Raw genomic sequence first — 7600 nt, 5'->3', positions numbered from 1 at the left:
AACCACCTATGCTATACTTGAGAGGGCATGTGAGGCTACTAAAACAAACCCTAATACCACATCACTTCTTAACCCAATTCTTCTACAAAAATTACCAAACCTAGCTTCGTCAAACCATTTTTCAGACTTACGAAATCGACTAAGTCTTGATCGGATTCGCATCAAATTCGATTTCCAAGCTATTAGACCGGTTAGCTAGTGAATTCATTATTCGACCGCAGGTATTTCATCGTCATCTACAAAGTTTGTACTTCTAACTTTATTAAAGTTTCGTATATACATTCTATAGTGTTTTCGTTCAATAAAAATTCATGAACATCCTTACTTGATAATTTCATAAGTCGCCAACAACTTTTTGTTATGCATTTCCGTTGGTCGTTTTAAGTTACAGAGATTAATCCACACTCTATATTACATGCATTTACACATAAACACAATGCTCATGCAGTGCTTTAGTAAACGATTTACAGTGTAACACCGAGGGTGTTACATGAGCACAGATGGTGCATGAGACATTTCGGCGCTAATTTCTGGCACCATCAAAGGAAGAAGGAGGTTGTAGACAAGGTAAAGACCCTATGTTGTGCACGTTGAGAACATCAGTTTGAGGAGAGAAAGAAAGAAATTGACAAATTACTAAACACTGGTTGGAGGAGCAGATGCAGCACAAGTCTAAGTGGGCACTAGCATATGATGAGGGTGGCTTTAGGTACGGCATCATGACCACGAACACTTCTGAGTCTTTAAACAAAGTTTTCAGGGGAGTTCGAAGCCTACGAGTGTCGGGCATCATTGAGTTCTCATTTAACAAGTGCAACAAGTACCTTGTTAAGAGGTATTCCCTCGCCCAGACGAACTTGTCCACCGATGGTATGTGGGAAAAGGCCGGGAAGGAACATTTGCACGAAGCTGAGATTTGGGCCAATCAAGAAGTTGGCGAGGCCTACAGACCTCCTCTATGAAAAATAGCAAATAATGTCCAATGATTTCAAAATTTGTAAACATCTATAAGATGATCTGGTGAAGCTAGTCATACCACATCTATGAAAAGTTGCCTTTGAAGTTGTATTTAAATTTTGAGTTGAAAACTAGTAGTCAGCAATTAAGTGACAGCTCAGAATCTGATTTTCATTTATAGTTTTTCATAGTTGTGGGAAAATACTTGACAGCTGAACTTTGACATCCATTCCCATTCTAGTAATTAGACCTAAGTTCGTACTTCAAACATTAGTTTTTTTTGAAGAGTTGTTATTAAGTTCTTATAAGGATCTAGCTTTGCAAATAACCCAAAATGACCACAACTTGCACAATTCAAACAAATCCACATAATTTTTTGTTTTTCAGCATTTTTGCAACATTAATGCGCATTATATGAGATGAATGCTGACATGAGTTTGTGCATAACATGTTTGTAGTGACACAAGGTGTCACACTCTGTGCCACTGAGATTTTGTGTGGTCCAATAATGTGTCAATGGATTGATTAATTAACACTACTCATATTTTTCAAACATTTTATTTCTCCATATTCAAGAAAAGTATCATATGGGAAAGGGTACATCAGTCAATTCCACCACATTCTTCTCTTTATGAAATCTAAATCCAAACAGTCAACCAAACGGTTTTAGCAGGTGATTTTGTTTCTCCTAACAAACTGTTCCTAGATAGAATCTAGATCCGAAACGTTTATCTAAGAATCTGGATTTCTACCAAACATGTCATTTATGGAATGCTTAGATAAGTGGCTTATCGACGATGAGTGATAACCTAGTGACGCATATTGTAAACAGATTAATCAAATATATAATTGGTGAGCGTAGAAGCATTGGACATCACCTCTTGTTGTTCCAAATTGCTCCATTATTAGATGTGGAGACCGGAGAGCATAAAAGGAAGTGGAATACAAGGGCCAGTGGAGTGAAGCCATCACAATAAGGGCACGCTCAACGCGGGCTAACAGAGTCGTATTCCCCAGATAAATTATACAGGCCACGCACGCAGGAAGACGCGGGGACGCATATCACAGCAACACAGGCAGCATGGGCTGATGCCTTTAGTCAGAACCATTTGTCAGACCTTTTTACCATTCCGTGGGATGAGGCACCAGCAATTTCCTCCACAACGCTTGTTTTAACAGGTTCTTTAACCTTTTGTTGGCTAAGGCACTAGTCACTTCTGCAGGCACCTCTGAACCTGCGAAGCCATCAATACCGGTGATTTAGACGCTGGGCGTCGACGTGGAACCTGGACGGGCTATAGTCTTTTAAACTTATCAGCTAGAATTTATAATTTTTTTTCTCACAATAAAATAGCAACAGCCAACTTATTAATCGATTTTAATATCAGCCAGCCGAACCGGCCCAAGCCGGAGCGATGGGGCTGGCCTAATATCCTGTTTGCTTGGAAAAAGAAAGAAAGAAAGAAAAAGGTACACACTAACTGACAAAGCATGGCGGCTTCTGTGTCAAGACTGGAGAGCACAGACGATTATGTCAGCGTCGCGAGGTGCTGCAGCGCCCGCGGCACCGGCGGCATGTCGACGTCGACGACGCCCTCCAGCGCCTGCACGACCTGCGCCATGGGCGGCCGGTGTGCCTCCTGGTCCTGGATGCACCAGCACGCCACCCGGCAGGCGCGCTCCAGCTCGTCCTCGCTCACGTCGCCGCGCAGCCGTGCGTCCGCCACGGCGGCCGTGTCCCCTTCCGCCACTCTGACCGCTGCCCAGACCGGGAAGAACGTAGACTCTCGGTCGCCGCCGTCCCTGTCGTCCCATGAGGCGCCGTGCCCCTCGACGTTGCGCCGCCCGGAGATGATCTCGAAGAGCACCATTCCGAAGCTGTACACGTCGGCCTTGGCGCTGATCGGCAGCCCGGAGATCCACTCCGGCGCGAGGTACCCGATGGTGCCCCGCATCGTGGTCAGGGCCCGGCTGAAGTCCCTCCCCACCAGCTTCGCCATCCCAAAGTCTGCGATCTTGGGCGTGAAAATCCCTGTCCAGAAGTATGTTCTCCGGCTTGATGTCACAGTGTATGATGCGCTCGCGGCAGCCCTCGTGCAGGTAGGCCAGCCCCCTGGCGATGCCGACCATGACGCCGTAGCGGTCGCGCCAGCTTGGGCATGACGGAACCGGTTCCGAAGAGGTACGAGTCCAGGGAGCCGTTGGGCATGTACTCGTACACGAGCAGCTTCTCGTCCCCGGACGAGCAGAAGCCGAGGAGCCGGACGAGGTTGACGTGCTGGATGAGGCCCAGCGTGTTCACCTCCGTCCGGAACTGCTTGTCGCCCTGCCCAAGGCCCTCCATCTTCTTGACGGCCACTTCCACTTGGGTGTGTCCGTCTCCGTTCAGCACGCCGCGGTACACCGAGCCGAAGCTTCCGCCGCCCAGCCGCTCCGAGAAGTTGCTCGTGGCCGAGCGGAGGTCGCCGTAGCTGTACACTGCAAGGGAGGAGCTCTTCTGATTCGCCATTTCAGCCCGTCGTCTCCTCCTGGACACAAGGATCCACGCTGCTACTGCCGCCACGGCCCAGTGCGGCAATGCAAGCCAAAACGATGCCAAGGGCGAGCCACAGCCTCCGCCTGTTCTTCCCCTTGGCGCCGCGCATACGCTGCTGCAATTCAGATTCCGACAGCCGGAGGTACAGGCTCGACGACGACGAACCCCCGCCCCCGGCATCTGGAAGCAGTTGCTGAAGGTTGCGGAATCCGTCGTGCCAGACGGCGCAGCCACCGCCAGAGAACGTGTAGGCCTGGCAGGAGCAGTTGTTTAGACAAGCCAACTCGCACTCTGCTTTGCTCTGGGGGCCCGCCACGGAGAGCGAATCGTCAGGGAGCTTCATGCCCGGCAGCTCCAGGAAGGCATCCGTTGACCCGTTGCCCCCGCACTGCAGCGGCAGGCTCCGGTGGCACCCGGCGCTCCAGTCGCTGAGGCCCCAGTCCCGGTCCGCCGCCGGAGCGAACCCGGGCGGGCATTGGCACGGCGGCTGGCTCCTCTGGTTGCAGACGCCGAAGGCACCGCAGAGCGCGTAGACGTCGCACTGGACGGTGGGCGCGGCCCAGAAGAACTGCCAGCTCTGGCTGCCTGGGACCCAGATGAACTGCTTCGTCTGGCCGGTGAGGTCCAGCACCATGCGCGTGACGGTCGCGTTGTCGTAGAGCACGCTGGTGACGCGCCGGTACGCCGGCGTCTCGACGTACGTCTGGTTGAAGAGCACGTTGTTGACGGCCTCCGGCATGTTGGCGAACACGCGCCCCGTCCAGACGCCGCTGCGCCAGTAGGTGCGGGAGCCGTTCCAGAGGTAGAAGAACTCGCTGCTGCCGTTGCGGTCCACCGTGCTCGTGAACATCCCCGGCGCGGGGTCCTCGGCGTTGCGCCACGACGTCAGCGTCTGGTACTCGCCAGTGTGCTTGTCCTCGCCGAGCCACGCCTCGGGCACCAGCGTGTCCGTCGGGTGGTCGAAGCTCTGCCACAGCACGTTGGAGGAGTTGCCGCTAGTCGAGTAGGACCAGGTTGCCGTTGTCACGCATCACCGCAACGTTCGACCCCGGCGAGGACGACACCGACGAAGACGACGACAGGTTCGACGACCACAGGACGCCTGGCGTGGCAGAGGATGGGCTGAGCCCGACGAGCTCAAGGTTCCCGTCGGAGGAGGACACCCGGAGCTCAGGTGGAGGCAACACCGGAACCGGACAGGGGATTTACACGATTGCCGACCCAGATGACGGTCTGCACTGGCACGTTCTTGTACCAGATGCCGAGGTAGAACCGGCCGGAGCCGCCGGGGCTGAAGAGGCCGAGCTCGAACTTGCCCTGCGCCGAGACCACCGTGTCGATGCCCCGCAGCGGCCGCCGCGCCGAGACGGTGTCCCCCGACGCCACCGCACCGGGAAGTCCTGCCGTGATGCAACACGCGAGAACAACGGCGAGAGCGGTGGCAACGGAAGTAAGTGACATGCTTGGTTGCAGGGTGTTCTCTGATGAGGACGTGGTTTTCAAGCAGCTGCCACCGCCCTCAGTCCTCATGCCGTCATGCGCTAAGGTAGTGAGAACGGGAACGGGGACTACTGTCTCGTGCCTCCGACCTGGGCGGGCGCTTCCGTCCGTGGTCACCTGCTCACACTGGAATCCAAATTATTTACACGTCCAGTTGGATTTATTTACTCCCACAGGTTCCTCAGAGCAAGTTGTTTGGAGGTTGCTTTAAGCCAAACGTTTTAAATTTAGACTATAAATAATTTTGTTTATTGTTAAGTTTAGAAATATAAAAGTGATGTAGGTACTTCTCGAAATATAGTTTCATAAAAATATTTTTTAACTATATTTTGTAAATATTTTATAGCAAAAAAAATAGCAGTTAAGTTGTTTTCAAAACGACTTTCGGAGAAGCACTGAAGCAGCCCGCTGCTGATTTGGTCCCTTGGAGTCACTTTCTCGCTTTCTTATGCGGGCAGAATGAACGACGGGAAGCTTTTACTGCACTCCCTCGCGTTGAAACGTGCGACACTCACACACTCACCCATGTTTGTTTATTCATTTTGTGATGGAAGGATCGGCACGCAGGAGCGCTTCAATTTGATTTGGTGACTAGCTGGACTGCATGGTGCTCAAACCACAATAAATAAAGGTCTGCTGATAGCAGGTGTGGAAAACATCACGAGCCGTATCTGAGTCATTTTTAATGCCAGCGCTGGCTCCTCTTGGAAGCTACTCCTACTTCGTATGTTGATCAAACACGGTGGCGGCTATGAAAATCAGTATTTACACAGACAGCCCAGCGACCGTCTGTGAAAGCATTGTCACAGTCGGTCTTCCATCCTAACAACTTTGAAAATATTTTTTCGCAGTTAGTTCACTGACCGTGAAAACATTTTTTCAGTCAGTTTCTTGCCTCAAATCAACCGTGAAATTACACTTGCACAGTCAATCGTGTCCACACAACCGACTCTCGCTACCCTAAATCGGCACATCACTACCGGTTTTGAACCGGACAACCAAATCAGCAGTGACGGAGGGTTCACGTCAGTGCCGGCGATCACAATCTTCACTGTCGGTTCGTTACACGAGCCGGCAGTGTTCTGTTGAGACAACACTGTCGGCTCTTGGTGTCAACCGATAGTGTTAATAAGGAAGCCAAAACTGCAGATTATTGACACAAGCCGGCTTGGTGGTTCGCACATAGCAGAGGCGAGTGAGCAGTAGAAGTCGCACAAAAGCTAGTATATGCTAGACATAGCTATTGGAAGGTGGTAATGGAGAGGAGGGAGGTGTCAAGGTATCGGGAGAGATGAAGCATATGACAGGGAGGCCCAAGCTATACTTGAAAAACACCAAAAGAAGACCAAGGGGTTAAAGGATTGGTACCGATAGTTGAGCTGTCAAATTTATCAGGTTTTATAGTTTGGGGGTTAAAATTAGACAAACGTAAGAGTTAAGGGGCAAAAAAAAAACAAACTTGTTCCTATAGAAAACATGATAAATTGTCTTGATATCTACACATGTTTTATTTCTCAATGGTGGTTATGGAATCCACATTAGTATAAGAAAGGACAAGGGCCTGATATGTTTCATATTTAATTTATACACATTTATGGCAATACTTACAATTAATGATCCACATAATTTCTCCTCAGACGTAGCTAAGAAAATGGGATTGCTAGTGCTAGGACGTTTGGATGGACGCCCGTGCCTGCACCCCATTTCCCGCACGTGCACTCCGTTTCTCATGCCACGCGAGGCCCGTGCCGTCCGAACGTCGCCCGCACCGCCCCACCACACGCGTGGATTGTTTACGCTCGCTCGGTAGTGCCCTAGCAACTGCAGTAGATGACTCCAGTAGGTGGGTCCCTATTGCAACTATGTGCAACATCTATTCTACTTTTTCAACATCTAGATAAAACACTTGCAACATATGTCTGAAACACTTGCAAAAGACCAGGAAAAAACTTGAAAACATGTGTGTAGCCATTACAAACATACGCAAACATCAATATAAAATACTTGCAACATGCGTATGAAAACACCTGAAACACTTGTGTGTGTGTGTGTGTGTGTGTGTGTGTGTGTGTGTGTGTGTGTGTGTGTGTGTGCAACATCCAGATCTATTGCAATATCCAAATGAAACACTTACAACATACGTCTGAAATAGATGAAACATTTGGAACATACGCTTGAAACATACGTGTATAGCCATTGCAACATGTGCAACATCATGTTCTAATTTTGCAACATCGATATAAAATACTTGCAACATACCTCTATAACATCTGAACCATTTGAAACATATGCTTACAATATGCGTTTTTAGTGCAATGTCACCCTGCTGCTTGGACGAATGGAGGCTCGTCGTTGTAGAACTCGATACCGGCACATGGAGCTCGTGGCGGTGCGGAGCTCACCGGTGCGATAGCCGCACGGGCAACTCGCCGGCGGGGTGGTGTTACACGAAACTCCTCCCCTGGCCTGTTTGTTGGAGCATCCGTCATGGAGGCTCGCCGGTTCGGTGGAGCGGCCGTGGCGGGCGGACGCCGCGGTATAGGCGGGGCGGCGCGGTGGATACGGAGTGGGGAAGGTAGGCGACATGGTGGAGGCGGAGTATGGAAG

At 50.4% G+C, this 7600-nt stretch overlaps 1 pseudogene; it reads right to left on the bottom strand.

The window, feature by feature from the left end:
• Window positions 1–2384: 2384 nt before the first annotated feature.
• On the bottom strand, window positions 2385–4988 carry LOC136529691 (G-type lectin S-receptor-like serine/threonine-protein kinase At2g19130; annotated as a pseudogene).
• Between the last annotated feature and the right edge of the window lie 2612 nt (window positions 4989–7600).

This window comes from Miscanthus floridulus, chromosome 19 (assembly GCF_019320115.1).
Source record: "Miscanthus floridulus cultivar M001 chromosome 19, ASM1932011v1, whole genome shotgun sequence".
NCBI classification, from domain to species: domain Eukaryota; kingdom Viridiplantae; phylum Streptophyta; class Magnoliopsida; order Poales; family Poaceae; genus Miscanthus; species Miscanthus floridulus.
This window is presented reverse-complemented; position numbering and strand designations above follow the sequence as displayed.